General features: G+C 35.5%; 2 protein-coding genes across 2 annotated transcripts in view; one reads left to right on the forward strand and one right to left on the reverse strand.

Moving 5' to 3' along the window:
• LOC129792945 (beta-1,3-galactosyltransferase 5) overlaps positions 1–13,825 on the reverse strand; it is a 1,144,668-nt gene that overhangs the window by 341,566 nt on the left and 789,277 nt on the right. The window lies entirely within an intron of this gene.
• Positions 1–13,825, forward strand: part of LOC129794276 (division abnormally delayed protein) — a gene marked incomplete at its 5' end in the record, with an annotated part of 82,755 nt that overhangs the window by 32,074 nt on the left and 36,856 nt on the right. The gene's annotated exons all lie outside the window — the stretch shown is intronic.

The following is a 13,825-nucleotide window of genomic DNA, read 5'->3' on the forward strand; positions in this document are numbered from 1 at the left end:
AAAATGGCTGTGGAGGAAAAAAAAATAAACAGCAAGAATCGAGATGAACTGCTTATTCCTCCTGCCTCATAAACTCACCCCCCTTCCCCAATATTACAACAAAATATTCCATGTAATACATCTGACGACGAAATAAGAATGATAAATCGTTATCTCGGCACCATTTTCCTGAAATTCCTTATCCTCGGTGCTGTGTGTGTGCAGCTAAATAACAAATCTCTCGAGAAATAATTAAAATTTATGACTTCATTCTCATCTCCTTGCAACATTACACACACACAAAATTCTGGGTCAAAAACACATCAAAAGCATATCGGAGATTGTGGCCGCGCGGGCTTCTCATTCTCTCCCACCTAATCGATTTCAACAAGTCCATAAAATGCCCAAAATCTCCACTTGTAATCTCAAGAGGAATTTCTCAGAATTTTCATTGATATTTTTGTTCACACACACGTGGAAGGACAATAAATTTCGTATAGAACCAAAAAGGTTTTCACTGAATGGGGCCATCTTCGCCCATCTCGGCCTAAATAACATGCGGGAGCTTTGAATAAAGGTAGAGTTTTTGGGGTTTGAGCGAGATCTGAAAATGGGATTTGGATTTAAAATAAGAAGGGGGAAACAAAGGAATTTTCTGATAAAGATAAAACCATAAACATTGCAAACTGATTTTATTGGGGCTTAAGATATTTGGGAAGAGGAATAAAATACACCATTAAATGGTATTTTAACCCCTTTAATGCCACACTGAGGGGGAATAAGATGGCTTTTGGAACATCTTTCTGTTCTACTTTGCTCTCAAATTGGTTACAAATTGCTTTTAGGAACATTTTTCTCTGTAAAAGTTGCGAATTAAATCAAAAAAATAAATTCAAGAGAGGTAAAGGGACTATTGGATTATAGATCTGGGGAAAACTAACCTAAAAACTATTAAGATATTTTTTTCGAATAGTTTTCTGTGAAGATTTTGGTAAAAAGTTTGTTAAAATAATTTTTAAACACGGGCTGTTTGTTTTTTATTAAGAGCTTAATGAGAATTTTAAGACCTTGGCGTTTGCGAGGTTAACAATGGTGTCAATAATGGGGCGCCAGGTAATACCAGGCGTCTCCATCTTTATTTAAATATTTAATTAGTTGGTGTTCCACTTCGTGGCCAACACCAAGTATTGTAATCGTCGGAAAAACCGACCACCTCAGATCGGGCTCAAACTTGGTATGAGCACGTTTCAGACAACCCACATTCCAAAAATGGTGGTGGAAAATTTTTGATCCGGCCGGCCTGCCGGCCTGCCGGCCTGCCGTCCGGTGGTCAACATTTTGCATTATATCTCGAGAACGGTAACAGATAGAGACTTCCGGTTTGAAGTTTTCTATAGAAATGTGGGTGTAAAATTTCATTTTTTCGCATTTTCAAAATCCAAGATGGCCGCTGTCCGCCATTTTGAACTACCGTCAACCACTTCCCTTATAGCTAGAGGTCTGAAATTTTAGTATGTTGTAGAGCTTAGTGAGACATTTTCATCGATAATTCATACTTGAAAATCGGTCAAGCGGTTTAGCAAATATGGCGGCCTAAAGCAAAAAGTGTTTTTTCGATATAACTCGAGAACGGCTTGACCGATTTTGACCAACTCAAGCTCAAATGAAAGGTATTGTGAAGCCCTACAACTGTCTAGAACATTTCAAGTTTCAAAAGCATCCGCAAGAGGCGCTAAAGACAAAAACAAAAATTGCCTAAATTTAAGGGGCAATATCTCCGAACATCTGTTATAGATTTCCTTTAAATTTTAATATATTGTAGTCTGACTCAATATCTTTCACCAGCCCGAAAATGAAGAAAATCTATGTCGCCGTTTAGAAGATATGGCCATTTGAAAAATTCTTGAATTTGAAAAGTTCTAAGAGCTATATCTCCTGAACTGCTTGACCGATTTTGCTCATCTTAGTATCAAATTAAAGGTTTTGCAAAACTCTACAACTTTCTAGAACATTAGAATCCTGTAGAACCATTCCTTCAGAACAAAAAATGCGAAAAACCGTTTCGGTAAAACAAAAATCCGCCATTTTGTGTTCTGGAGGTGACCTTGAAAATTATTGAAATTCATGTCAATTTTTAGCATGTTTTAATACCTTTCCAAAACTAATCAAGAAATTTCTGTAGGTCTTATAGAACCAGAGATATGACAATTTTTATCCATCAAATTGCCGAATTTTACAAAAAAATCAAAGTCTACTAATTCTGCTCACAAATCGCATTACAACGCATAAACAAACTTCTACACGTGTGGGACACCAACTCTAATAACTGGACGCGTTATGATTGACTTTTCAAAGAAATGTTCTAAAAGAAAGGTTAAAACTTGGATAAAAATAGATAATTCGAAGAATTGACTCGTCATTGTTTAAAGAAAAGTAAAGAATTATCAAAGTTTTTGCATAATTACTTCTAATTATGTAAAATCATATGCAATTAGAATGCTTTTCTATGGAACAGAAAATATCAAAATCAACTCAAAAACCTCAAAAGATTTATTTTCTTTATTAAATTCTTTATCAATTTGTACTCAAATTGAAAGTAGAATTCATTTTAATTTTATTTTGTGGAAGAAAATTCACTTCTTGGCACGAGAACTAGCTGAAAGCTCACAGGAGATACTTGAAAAAAAAAGACGAACAGTTGGTGGATTGAATCAGAAGCAATTCCTAAATCGTTCTCGACATTGTAGCACACATTTTAGCGTTCCATGCTTCATAATATAAAACACTTAAGACAGTCACGTACGGATTTCAATTGGTTCTACATTGGGGCGAATGTGATGGTTGTATAAAAAAATGCTGCCGATGGCACGAACTATGGGTGAGGTGTTGTGCAGCATGTTGGGAATAGGGGGGAAGATGAAGAGAAATGCCAGAGAATCGTCCCGGCGATGTACCCTTGAATGGGATCGTCTTCTGCATTCCTCAGTCGCGTTCATTCTTAACCATCTGACTCACCTTTTCTTGACTCACCTTCTTGTGCATAGCCGCAACACCTTCTCTGCCCTATTCAATGTTACTTTGTGGCTTAACAAAAAAAAAGATCAAGAAAGAAAAATCTTCTATCCTCATTGCCTAAGGCCATGATCCCATAGATATTCCCCAAAATTTAGCCATTTCTTTGGCAAAAATAATCCTACAAATAAACATAAATTCATCTCTCAAATAAAACCTTCAAACTTTGTTCTCCTCAAGATGATTATAATTGATGTTTAGGTGGTGTATTGTGGCTCAATGGGTTTCTTGTTGTTTCTTCTTTTCCTTCTCATCCATTTGCCTCTAAAATGCGAGGGGGGAGGGTTGAGGGAACAGCAAAAGAGCACACAGATGAATTTGTAACAACATTCCAATTCATGTTTAAGCCTCGAGGTGTCTTTTTTTCAATCCCCCTTTTAGCCCTTATGCTCTGTATTCTGTGGGTGGCGGTGAGAATTCAAAAGGACAAAGAAAAAAAAGTCGTTGGTTGTTTGAAATATTGCTCATATTGTTTGCAAATATATGTTTCATAAGGTACATTTTAGATGAAGTTGAATTGAGGGATTTTCTTCTCAGGATTGTGTCTAAAAGTTGAAATTCAAATATTGACGCGAAGGAATTTTGCCACCAGAGGGTGTTTTTGGGGTTACTTTGTTGCTCCATCTTTTGGTGTTTATTCTGATTTATGTAATTATAATGTCTGATGATTTATTAATTGTGATGGGGAGTTAATATTGCGTTAATTTGTTTAATACTGGGCTACAGAAGATTAAATTTTAGCTCCTGAGAAAATTTCTTTACTAAAAAGGCCGTTCGTTAAATTCTTCAAATTTGACAGATAAATTCTCCGCCAGAGGTTGTGTTCCTAGATGATGATATTATTTAATACTACTTAATTATAAAGAAGATTTTTAATTTTCTTATAGAGAGAAAAGAGAGTTTCTTTTCTGAAACGATTGATCAATAAATTCAAATTCGTCTGATAAATTCTCCGCAAGAGGTCGTGTTCCTAGAAGAAGATCTTAGGCTGTCCATCCATATTTGTTTAATATAGGATGGAAGAATGTTTAATTTAGGCTGATTTGAGACTTTCTTCATTTAGTCTACCAGTTCTTAAATTCAAATTTGAAAGATAAATTCTCCGCCAGAGGTCATGTTTCTAGATAACTCTTTTATGCACTCTAAATTGTGTTAATATCGAATGGAAGAATGTTTAATTTACACTGACCTGAGATCCTATTTACACACTTATTCAACAAGACGTTCAATTCAAATTGACAGTTAGATTTTCCGTAAGAGGTCATTTTCTTTTTAAATTAAGGCGGTTTTCATTGAAAGAATCATTAATTCCTTTTTGTTGGCATAGTTTTTAACATGTGTATTATCTGAAATTTATCTAGAATAAATTTGAGATAAGAATTCTTGATGTATAGAAACACAAAAGTCTATTGGCTTGCACCCTCTTCTCTTACACTCCCCCCCCCCTAAAATGGAAAACTCTCGATTTATTTAAGTTTTTTTACTAGCCAACTAACGCCATCTACCGTGAAAATTCAAGGCGCGTCTATTTCAAATATTGACTTTAACCACTTTACTTTAACACCTTGTTTCATTGTTCTCCACCTCATCCCGCACAATTTCAATTATTCTCAGAGCGGCAAAGTCAACAAAGACATACCGAGTTGGCAAATTTACATCTTCCCTCAAAAGTACATTAACATTAGAACCATGCGTTGTCTGAAAATTACCAATCCATTTACTCTTCTGTGTGTGTACCCAAAGTCTGCTGCAGAATACTTTTTTTGTGCCATCGTAAGAGCACCTCTCTTTTGTCTTATGTGTATAAACTGCACCAAATGATGAAATACCTTTTCGATTGTGGGCTCTGTGAGTGCTTCCACCTGAATTGGATGCGAAAGATGTGGACTCATACCAATACAGGTGCACAGCGGCAACATTCCACTGTGAATCCCACCCAGTGGATGACCATGGTTGTGTGGAAAAAGTGTGGCCACCCTGATGGCAAATCCAGACACAGCGACGGACGAGCTGAAGCAAAAGAATCCCAAAAAAGGAGAGAAGCAAAAAGACGCGTTGAAGCTTTGGACACGAAGATCACTTCCAAAGTGAGCGGAAGAATAAAAACTTTTGAATCGTCTAATTAATAAATTGTCATAAATAAGAAATTTTCATTTAATGGACAATAAATCCCCCATGTCTCTCATGTTTTGTGTCGGAACAGAAATTCTGGTATGGGACAAACATAAGGGAAAAAAAAACAAGATGAGGCAAACACGAAAGGAGCCAACAAAGCGCCACGGGAGATCGGACCCATTCATCCCGCCAGGGTTGTGTGTGTAGCAAAATGGAAAGCCCTAATCCCAGAGTAGATATTTTCTTACATATAAAAACACTTTTTTTTTCTTAACTCCCTCCCACCTTCCCTTTCCCTTAAAATGTCGTTTTTAGGAGGAAGAATGAAAGAAACTCCAGAGGAATTTGTAGTGACACAGAATTAAATTCAATGTAATTATTTACTCGTACTTTGAGGGAAGAAAAAAAAAGAAGCTCTCGTGAGAAAGTACATAGAGAGAGGAGGCAAAAGGCGTACATCCTCTTAGACATTTTTTTTTCGTGCTGTTTTCGCCCTTAGCCAGCATGTTTTACGTCCTCTTCCTGATTCGATGAGAAAGGAAGCACTTCCTACCCATGCTGGAGTATTTAATTTATATTTATCAACCGCCTAAAGTTGCTTGTCCTCTCAACTATATAGAGAATTCTTTTCCCTTTGAGTGAGTTAATGGGTTTTAATTGGTTTGAATGTTGCTTGAGAAAGTTTTCTAATAAAACCATCGTGCTATATAGAGTGCAGGAAGAAGATGAAAATTGAAAGACATCCTTTTAGTGGCTTTAAAGTTTACAAAATCACTTCAAACTGAAAGCTCTTCTCATCTGTAAATACTGTGGAAACTTAAATTGCCACACAACACTTCAATCGCCCCGCTCTGTTGTACCGAATTCAACCTGAATCCCTGCACCTGAAGTTACTTTAAAATTTAAAGGAACAATTTCCTTCGGAAAATTAGTTCTGATTAAGAAAACTTTTCATCTAACATTGAGCTTTAGAATCAGGTAGAAGCTTTCTCAGAACAATTCTATTGATTTTCCGTATATTTTCCAAGAAAATCTCATGTATTTTGCCATGAGGAAAACTCACGAGATACTCCTGGCATGAATTTTTCGCATTAGATCGATTGATATGGATTTCTTCTTGCAAAATCTTCCTTTAGCTTTTAGCCAAACCTAATGGGGTCAAAGAGGCCTCTGAGATTTCTTCCAATCCATCCGGAATCTCTCTTCCTGATTTCCCCCATCCACTGCTAAAATATTAAATGCTATCGAAGGAAATTGAGATGGGAAAATTCATGTTGTGACGTCAATCAATATGTGGGTGCGCTCCGGAAATCTCAAGCTCCATGTGTCTGACATTTTATGTTTATTTTGCGGAGTATGAGAGGCTGTGGGGGGCGAAGAATGGAAATTACTATTGCTTGCTATTTGGAGCGTATAGAAAATTCATTGGGATGTCTAACATTTTATCATTGTGAAGTACATTGTCTTCTTCGCATCGTCAAAATCACCCGCCCACCCCCTAAAAGAACATTCAAGGGGAATTCTCAGTGAATTTTTTGAGCAATATAAAAGTAATATCTCGTTGTGCGTCTCTACTAAATTGTTGCATCTTCTTCTGCACAGTGCAAGAGTATTTTCAACAGCACAAGCCACATACGGGATGGAATAAGAAGGAATGGGAGAAGCTAATCTCCATGATGAGTGCAAATTCTTCGATTTGCTTCCTAACGAGATTCACGGTGCATGGGAGTTTTTTTTTTTCAACTCATGCTTTGCACTCCATCCCAATTTTTCTTTTATTCAACACACAGAGAGAAAATATTCGACACTGTAAATCGATGTGATCCCAATTCTTGAATTTTGTGAATTCCAAAATAAAGTGGAATGTTCAAAAAGTACCCAGAGTTTCACTTTTCATTAGAATTAATGGGCTTTAGCTGTTTAGCAAGCAAATGATGGTGGTTTTGTCAATAGATGGCGTTATTTGTTTATTAAATAAATAAATTAGCTTCATGAAAGTTTTGAGATTGAAAAGAAACGATCTGACGACTTTGCATTTTAGGTGGTACACAGAAGCTGTGCTATTCTTTTCTTCGAAAGAATCACAGCTAAAATGACAGAAATGGGAATGACAATTCAATTTTCCATAATACAAAAAAAAACGATTAAATCTTCTTAAACAAACGTCGGAAGGTATTTTACCTAACAGATGGCGCTTGAGCCAAACGTTCAATTTTCTTCAAAACAACGGATTAGTTCTTCTTGAACAATCACCTGATACTGCCTTTACCAACAGATGGCAACAGTTGTCCCACAGTGAATAAAACTAGCGCCATCTGTTGACAAAATAAACCCTGAGCCTTAAAAATTAACTAAATTTCCTCCTGAAAACTTTAGTTTTTCGTATTCTCCGAAAGAACATTTGAGAGTTTGGGAACTTTCATACAGAACTCGCGTTTTTATTTAAAAGGGGGATGCTCTGAGAGACATCGGTGATTTCATTCATTGGAATGCACATATATTATAGTGATACCGGGAGAGAGATCATCGGCAATGGTTTTATGGTTTGTCGAATATCTCTTTCTGCACACTGCACAATCTCCATTTTTATTCCGCACTGTCCCATTCTTTTGGGTTTGTTGATTCCCATGCGATTGTATGTGAAAAATGTTGAATCGGGACGTGAGTGTTTGTGCAGATTCCCTCTTATTCGGCAATTTTTTTCAACATTTTGGTTCCTCTCATCTTCTCTTGGTCGATTATTCAGATTTTTTTCTTGCTTGCGTATGGCGATTTTAAAGAATCCGGTCAAATGGAAAAAAAGAGAGATCCACCGCAGAGGTACACTGTGGTACAATGCAAGTCAAGGGAGATGAGTGGTTGAAATTACACATGGTCAGGTGTTGAATTAACCCCTGGAATTTGTTTGAATATTCTAATTGATGCTTTTTAGGTCAAATTTTTCATTAATTGCTTTGAACGCAATATCTTTGCTGTTCGGAAAACTTATGAAATAAAATAATATCTGAATTTGGCGCGCACTCGAAATGGTGAATTCGAGTGGTGAAAATAGAGAATGTGGGGAAAAAAGAATGACTTGACGGCAAAAATGACAGATCGGATTTAGAAGGCAAGGTGTACGTTATAAAGTGTAATTTATCGCGTTTAGTTTGGGGAATTTCACGAACATTTGCAAAATAATTGACGCTAGATGGCGTTAATAATTTTAGTGTATCAATTTAAAGTTAGATGGCGCTTAAAATTCCATCACGATTCAATTAGAAAGAACAGCCATTCGTACGTAACCTTTTTTTCTTATTTTTCCTTCTCAAATAAGTAATAGAGGGCTCTCATTATCCACAACGTAAGAGCCTTTAATACGTAAATGTATCTCAATCAATAGTAAAATCAAGCACTTGCGCTCACAATATTTTTTTTCCGAGTGTACTCCTGACAAAAGGATATATGAGGGTGAGGTATTAAATTTAAAAACCCCTCTTCCACCGTTTTGTGTGTGTGGCTCTTTTTTTTTCACAACGTAACTCACATGAGGAGCTCAGGGGGGTTATTTTGAGGTAGAAAATTGGATGGTTTGGTTGCATTTTTTTTAAGCCTTATTGCTTTTCATCCTTTTTGTCTTCTTTTTAATTCCATTTCCACATCCCCAACACAATAATTCGCGCTTCTTTTTGCGACATTCTCGCGTGGTGAGCAATAAATTTTGCTCTGTGGCTCCTTTTTTTGCATGTGTTGTTTGGCCATCTTCTCGCACCCCATTCTGTGGTGGGGATCTGCGGAGGACATGGCTGTTGGAGCGCGAAGATGGATTCACGGTGATTTTCAGTACCTGATGACGATTCTCGCGATTGGTGAATGCCGGGAATTTCTTTTAATCTCCTGTTGTGGCCTCTTTTTTGCATTTGCAAGTCCAATTTATATTTTGTTTTAACTGGGTGTTTTCTTTTTTTTGGTGGATGGTGCTGAAGGCAAAAGCTCACGCGCGGTCCAGAAAATTGAGAATATTCTCTGTTTGTGTGTGGAAAGAAAATCGCGCGCAAAGAATAAGCAGATGCGAAGAGGGCAACCAACATTCCACATAATCGCACTCACCAATCTAGATTTTACTCAATTAAAATTTTATGGACTTTTGCCAATTCGCTGTGTCAATATTTCGCTGTAAATGGAAATTCGCTAATAAGTCCGCAGCAGCATAAGAAGTGGCGGCAAAAGAGAGAAGGCACAACAAGGCAATGCGCGGCAAATTGGATATCTTATTGGTGCGGTGTGCCCATGGGATGGGTATCTCTTCGCTTTTTATTTCTTCTTTAATTCTTTAAGAGATTTCTAGATGCTCCCTGAAAGATATTTCTTTGCTAGATTTTTGAATTTTTAAAGAAGAAATCTAAAAGAGTTTACTCGTTTTTGTATGAGAAAATCCATAATTTGAAGAAAAATTCGGATAGGATTTATCTCGATCAGAAATAGATAAGAAATTGCCAAATAGACTTACAATTTTCACAGGGATTAGATGGGAAAAATTCTCCAAAAACTTTTTTAAAGAAATGCAAACAATGACGTCATTATTGGGATTTTTCTCCTCTTTTAACGCGCATGAAACATTCATGTTTTGTTAATTATTTCAGAAAATATTTTACTATTAATGTATTAAATGAATTATAAATTACAAAATTCTTAAAAAACCAATTATGGAAAAACAAATAATTAAAAAATGATTCTGAGACACTTTGTAGGCCCAATGAGAAACAAATATTTTGATCAGAAAATTAGGATTTTGGTCAAGAAAATGCTAATTTTGAATAGAAAAAAATGTTCTAACTGTTCACTGATCAATTTCTAATTATTCTGATCGAATGTACATTCACCTGATCGAATGTACATTCACCTGATCGCAATGACACATTTTTCTGATCCAAATGTCAAACTTTTCTGATAAAATGGAACATATTCTCTTGGAATTAGAACATTTTTCTGACCAAAATTAGTATTCTTCTGACCAAAGCAGAACATTTTCCTGACCAAAATCCTAATTTTCTGATCAAAAGATGGAACAAACCTAATGAAGTAGGAAAACCTTCAAAATGTCGTATGTAAGATTGTTTTAGAAACTTCAAAGGTCATAAATTGGGCCTTGTCACCAAAAAATATAATTATAAATAAGGAAAAAAATATAATAGTGACGTCATAGTTTACATTTTAGGGGAAATCAGGCGTATTTATTTGGTTTCTTAAAAAAATGAGCAGTATCTTTGACATTTTCTTATACTTTTCTTGATTTTCCATAAGCGCATCTTCTGATAATTTTCTCAAATGAGTGGGTTTCTTATACAAAAACTGATAAACTCCTTCATCAAAAATTTTTTGTGTCAGTTCAATTGAACCTTTCTGTGTTTTTTAAAGGGAAATTTACGTAATTCCTCATAAGCTACATACATATAGCTGTCCCAGAAGGCTTTATAGCAAGAGATAACCATGAATAGTCAACCAGATAGCAATCACATCACGAAAATTGCCACTCTAATTCACTAAATATGCTCTCATACATATGCTGTGGAGAGCTTCAAACTTTCAAGAGTGGACGACATGAGGAAGTTCTTTGAGCTTTTTTTTTATTCTCTTCGTAAATCCCACGCATAAAAGAAGATCTTCCGCAATGGATGAAAAGATTGCATGCAACTGACACCTTCTTAGGGTACATCATTTATCATTTTTCTCACACGAGTGAATCTTGTATTGATTTCTAGAGCGGCAATGCTTATTAAAAGCAACATAAGAAAAAAATTTTGAGAGAAAAATTATAAATTGAAGATGGTTGAGTGTGGGGTGAAAAATCAAAAAGGAATTCTCAAATCTCTTTTATTTTTCCTCGCCTTCAACAAAAGCTTTATAGAGATCATCGTCCAATGTTGGTAAAAAAAATGTATATGTGAGGAAAAAACGGGAACAAAATAAAAATTCTAAGTGACACAGCATAAATTCCATCGAAAACCAATGGCCCAACACCATGTGAAGTCATTCATCAATCTCAAGCGGAGGTGAATTTCATCATCGCTTCAAAATATTCAGACGAATTTTTTTTAACATGCCCTTAAAAACTTAAAACCAAACCATCATCTGTGCTTCTTTCACCTCTCACACTTCTTCTTTTACAGTGTGTATTGAAAATTCTTTTATACAAGAACATTGTTGCCCATGCGGATGGTAAAAAAAAATACGTCGGGTACCCACAAGGTTAAAGAATAGGAAGAAAATCAGGCCGGAGCACATCATAATTACAACTCTTCTCCCCTAGAATTCTTTCTTTTTTTTTCTTATTTCTCACTCTCTTCTAAATCTTCTTCCCACCTTTTGCTATATGTATGTGAAAATGTACATATAAAAGAAGTCTCTAAATTGCGCACAGAAAGACTTTCAATTCAACAAATTCTTCTGGACAATCCATCGTATTTTGTCGATGTATAAACTTGAGGAATTGCTAATAGAATAACATTTACCATGTGCGCCTTGGCAGTGAGTCATGTGTCCTGGAAAAGCACCTGCTCGTCAGAGGGGATTTATTTCCTTTTCCAGATCACCCAAAAGCAACACAAACATTCGGTGCTCAACACACAAGAGGTAGACAACAGCAGGGAACAAGAAAAAATAGATATCCCATTGTCTTTCGCATCTGTTGCTTCTTTGAAATTAACTTAAAAGAGGTCCCGTGCTCATAGGGCAACTGACAAAGGCTAAAGAGGCTTTTAAAGCAAATGATTCTTACGTTGAAATAAGATTGAAGTAGTGGATGAATTCGTTGAAATGGAAGAGAAATTATCAGGGATGAATTTAACCCTGACATGCCCATTTAATTGCTCGTAGTATTTTGCGATTTATTTTCTTCTTTAAACTTTTTAATTTACAAATAATTTTAAAATCAATTAAAAATTATTAAAATTCAGGTTAATCTCCATAAATTAAATAATAATTAATAATTTTTTGACGATAAATTTTCTAAAAAAAAAAACCTTATTGATCTCTTTTGCCCCACGTGTTATTTTATACATAAAACATCTGTTAAAGAAAATAAGTTGAAGATATCGGAAAACTAATGGAAGTTTCGTAATCAGAACATATTAATTAGTTAAAATTGATCAAGAAAAATTGCATAAAAATGTTGCTTTCTTCAGAAATAAGGAAACTTTTTTTACCCCATAAATACATATTTTAATTAATCAAGAAAAATCATCAAGTTCGGTTCTTTTGATTATAAATTTGGCTTTTTTGGTTTCTTTTAACTTACTTTGGGATGACTGAAATTAAAACTTTTGAAGAAATTAATTTTAAGTAATTGAAAGTGGCTCAAATAGCCCCAATTACCCCTAAAAACGTTTAATTTTTGCGATTTTCATCCATTTTTTCTAGATAAATTACGAAATTTTGTTCATTTTCAAAGACTTTTAAAGGCATTTAAAGGCTTTTTAAATTGATAAATAAAGAGTTAGAACCAATGAGCACATCAGGGTTAATTTTCAAAGAAATTAAACAATTTTCTGAACTTCTTCTAAATCTATTTTATTAAACAAAATTATCATAGATTGAATTCAATATCTGTGAATCCCTTGAAGGGTCAAAAACCATCAGAGCTGAAAGAGGCAATGAAATGGGAGCACGTTGGACGAAGAAAACACCTTAATAGAGTCATTGAGTGAAATACCAACTCTTGTGGACGATGGTGTGCGCCCAGAAGACAAGAAAAAATATTTAGCATCGTTAGTTAAGGAGGAAATAAATTAGACTCAATTATCCACAATTCAATCAAATAATCTCCAACTCTATGTTCTGATCTTCATGGTGTTTTTTTTTTGCTCTTCTTACCTCTGATGGAAACTGTTGTTTCTCTATGCTGAATTTTGTGGGTTTGCATGAATTCTTCTTTTTTTTTTCTTGCTTCTTGATGCTCTTTCCCGCCCAAGTGATTCCCATTGAGACATTTCTCTATTGAGCTTCATTTTGCTTTATGGTGCGCGGGCTTCAATTGAGATCACACACGTTTTTAATTACATATATTGGTTCAATGCTGGGTGAGAGAGAAAGAGAAAAAAATTGTGGTGATTTTTCTCTTTTTTTGGGGTCTTGAGAAAAATTTCTTAAGAACAAAGAACCCGTTTTTTGGGATATTCAATCAATCATATCTTCCCATTTGCTTTATTTTCTCGCGCCTTTAATGGTCCGCGGCGGCTTATCGGGTGGGAGACGCTTTTGGTGTTGTGGGCCTTATCGCAACATCGGAATTCCCACAACAACACCCAAAATTGAGATACCCAAACGGATGAACGGGGGGGTTCCACTTATCATCCTATTCAATTCCTTATTCCCACTCACTTCACATTCTATGTTGCGCGGTGGAATGTGCCGAAAATTTCCATTCTTCAATAGAATTTGGAGGATTAATTAAAGGATTAGCTTTTTTGGACGTTTTAATCGCAAAGTTAAATATAGAATGAATTTCTAATCAACCAGACAAGTCCCTTTAAACCCGATAAAAGGTTCTATTTGGTTTTTATTACACGTGGTGGGGGAGATAATTAAAGTTTCCATGGGCAAATTGAAAAGAACAAAAAAAAGCTCACAGAAAGCTTATTCGTAATCCAAAATGTCCGCACTGTGTCTACATTTGGGGGAT

The sequence above is a fragment of the Lutzomyia longipalpis genome, chromosome 3 (assembly GCF_024334085.1).
Source record: "Lutzomyia longipalpis isolate SR_M1_2022 chromosome 3, ASM2433408v1".
Classification (NCBI taxonomy): domain Eukaryota; kingdom Metazoa; phylum Arthropoda; class Insecta; order Diptera; family Psychodidae; genus Lutzomyia; species Lutzomyia longipalpis.